Source organism: Monodon monoceros, unplaced genomic scaffold (assembly GCF_005190385.1).
Source record: "Monodon monoceros isolate NGI ecotype Baffin Bay Population unplaced genomic scaffold, NGI_Narwhal_1 Super_Scaffold_13, whole genome shotgun sequence".
Classification (NCBI taxonomy): Eukaryota; Metazoa; Chordata; class Mammalia; order Artiodactyla; family Monodontidae; genus Monodon; species Monodon monoceros.
The window spans coordinates 22,073,078-22,076,630 of NW_021703769.1; the positions used below are offsets into that span (position 1 = coordinate 22,073,078).

The following is a 3,553-nucleotide window of genomic DNA, read 5'->3' on the forward strand; positions in this document are numbered from 1 at the left end:
GTTACCTTTCTGACCATTTTAATGCTTGTGTTCCAATAAATTATTTATGTTATCATTAAACAAGGAAAGATTAGCACAGTCTCTACAGCCACCACAGGAGGTGTCCTCAACAAGATGAAGCTCACCATCCTGGACCCCTCTTCTCAGGCCAGTGAGTGGGTGGCCAAATACATCAGGAACTGCATCATCCAGTTTAGCCAAGGGCCAGACAAGTACTTCACCCTGGGGCTCCCCACTGGGAGCACCCCACTTGTCTGCTACAAGAAGCTGATTTAGTACTATAAGCATGGAGACCTGTCCCTCAAATATGTGAAGACTTTCAACATGGATGAGTATGTGGGCCTTCTTTGAGACCACCCAGAGAGCTACCACGCCTTCATGTGGAACAACTTCTTCAAACACATTGATATCCACCCAGAAAACACCCACATTCTGGATGGGAATGCAGCTGGCCTACAGGCTGAGTGTGATGCCTTTGAAGAGAAGATCAAGGCTGCGGGAGGGATTGAGCTGTTTGTTGGGAGGCATCGGCCTTGGTGGAGACATTGCCTTTTATGAGTCGAGCTCCAGTCTATTGTCTAGGACCCATGTGAAGACACTGGCCATGGACACCATCCTGGCCAATGCTAGGTTCTTTATATATATATATATATATATATATATATATATTTTAATAAATTTATTTGTTTATTTTTGGCTGCGTTGGGTCTTTGTTGCTGTGCATGGGCCTTCTCCAGTTGCAGCGAGCAGGGGGTACTCTTCATGGCGGTGCCCAGGCTTCTCATTGCGGTGGCTTCTTTTGTTGCAGAGCACAGGCTCTAGGCACACGGGCTTCAGTAGTTGTGGCACGTGGGCTGAGTAGCTGTGGCTTGTGGGCTGTACAGCACAGGCTCAGTAGTTGTGGCGCATGGGCTTAGTTGCTCTGCAGCATGTGGGATCTTCCCGGACCAGGGCTCGAACCCGTGTCCCCTGCATTGGCAGGCGGACTCTTAACCACTGAGCCACCAAGGAAGCCCTTGCTAGGTTCTTTGATGGAAATCTCACCAAGGTGCCCACCATGGCCCTGATGGTGGGTGTGGGCACTGTGATGGATGCTAGAGAGATGATAATCTTCATCTCAGGTGCTCACAAGGCGTTTGCTCTGTATAAGGCCATGGAGGAGGGAGTGAACCATATGTCTGCCTTCCAGTAGCATCCCCACACGGTGTTTATGTGCGACAGGGATGCCACCCTAGAGTTGAAAGTGAAGACTGTCAAGTATTTCAGAGGTTTAATGCTTGTTCATAACAAGTTGGTGGACCCCTTGTGCACTATGAAAGAGAAAGAAACAGAGAAAAGCCAGTCTTCTAAGAAACCGTACAGTGATTAGCCTGTGCTAATCCTAGTGTCAACTACCTCACTGGGACAGGCGGGTCTTTCTGGAAATTGTCTTTAGGAGGACAGAATTGTATTGCTTTAATCTAGTGTGGTTACTAGTTGAATGGGTGAACTTGTCATTCTTGGCTCTTCAGCGTGGAGTCCAGTCACGGAATTTAGCTACTTATTTGTAACTTAATGAGAAAAAAATCACTATATAATTTTGACGTCTGCCCCACAGATTAAGGGTTTTTAGCTTTTTGTTGTGCCTCTAACACTGTTCAGATGTACAATATACTCCCGTCAGGAATTTCTGTCATTACATACACTGATCTCAGTTGAGAGGGAGTGTGGGGCTTATGTATATTGGACAAAACCTCTTCGGAGAGTCTTAAGAGCCCCTCTTGGGAAGGCCTGCCCCTTATTTGAGAATCAGTGTTCCAGATTAAGGAACAAACTCTCTCAATGTCTAAAGTCACTATAAGGAAGTAGTCACTCTGGTCAGTAACAAGTGCCACAGGAAGAAAACTATCCCTTACGTTCTTTCCCCAGCTGTTTTTTTCTGCTCTCTCAGTTGGCCTTTCCATGAACTCAGAGGCCTCCTTGGGGAAGGATTTGGGTAGGTGGGGCTAAAGAGAAAGTTTTGCTGATGAACTCGGAGCCTCAAGGGGCCCAGCCACATCAAACTCCTATCCCTCAGGGACCCTCCAGCACCAGGAGGAAGGCAGAAACCCTTTTCCCAAGAGAGCCCTGTGTTTTGTTCCAAGGTCTCACCGTGGCGCCTCTCTTATACATACTCATTCATAAGTAGGACATCCATGGGAGCAACAGACACAGCCAAGAATCAATGTTATGTTCAGCCAAGGTGATGGGGTCAGGGCAAGCAGCTCAATTATGAGTTTAGAAACAACACTAGAGTGACATGTTTCCTGTGTCCCTGAGAGTTGAGTGCCAAGAAGCAGACCCAAGTGCTTCTAAAGTTGACTAATATCCTTTCCCCACTTAAAAAACTGCCCTTCTGGGCTTCCCTGGTGGCGCAGTGGTTGAGAGTCTGCCTGCCAATGCAGGGGACATGGGTTCGTGCCCCGGTCCGGGAAGATCCCACATGCTGTGGAGCGGCTGGGCCCGTGAGCCACAACTACTGAGCCTGCGCGTCTGGAGCTTGTGCTCCGCAACAAGAGAGGCCGCGACAGTGAGAGGCCCGCGCACCGCGATGAAGAGTGGCCCCCGCTCGCCACAACTAGAGAAAGCCCACGCACAGAAAAGAAGACCCAGCACAGCCATAAATAAATAAATAAATTAAAAAAAAAAAAACAAAAAACTGCCCTTCTAACCCTCCTGGGTTCATGTGGCGTGGTCTGATGTTCCCAGAACATCAGGAAGTACGCTTTTGCCCTTTTATCCTTCACCTCTTGTTCACAAGATGAGTCTATTGCTCTGGTTTTTTTTTTGTACTCTTATGCCTTGATGGTTTGAATGCTGCCTCCTCCTTCTTCCAGTTTTTGTGCCTCTTTGAAGCTGCTGCTGCCTCTATTTCTGGGAAAGATCTTTCAGAGCCTGGCTCAGGCCTCTCTTTAACTGCTGTGTTTGGTACCAGCGTTTCATTTTTAGGTTTTATAATGTGATTGTGCTGTCATTCTGTTTTAAGCTAATGGATCACTGGACTTGTTTACAATGTGACATTTTCTTTTAAATCTAGTATTTTCAAGAAAAAAAATACAGGAAAGATTAAAAGGTTTTGGAATTTTGTTACTTCTTTGCTGAATTTGTTTCAGATACTGGCATTTGGAATAAATTTTGTTTAGTGAGTCTAATGTTCGCAAAGTTAAGAATTAGGCATTATTTAATCTATAACATTATGATACAAGGTTGTTAAAATACTAGATATTCATTACACAGTGGAGTACCCCACAGTCTCCTTACTTCATTTGGGTTCTGCTCAAGTGTCAGGTCACAGCACTTCCCAGCCTTTCCTATACTCTTAACATGTTTTATTTTTCTTCCCAGAATTTATAATCTACTCATGTATTATCTGAATCCACCACTAGTAATTAAGCTCCATGTAGGTGGAACGTTTTTTCTGTAGTTTTCCCAAAGTGCAGAAGGATGCATTGAAGGAAGTATGGGCTTGACATTTGTCAAATTCGTGAATTGAAGAAAGAGGCTTAGGGACACTTTTTGTTTTTATTTTGGGGGG

At 45.5% G+C, this 3,553-nt stretch overlaps 1 pseudogene; it reads left to right on the forward strand.

Annotated features, from left to right (window-relative positions):
* On the forward strand, positions 1-1,369 carry LOC114894714 (annotated as a pseudogene).
* The last annotated feature ends 2,184 nt before the right edge of the window (positions 1,370-3,553 follow it).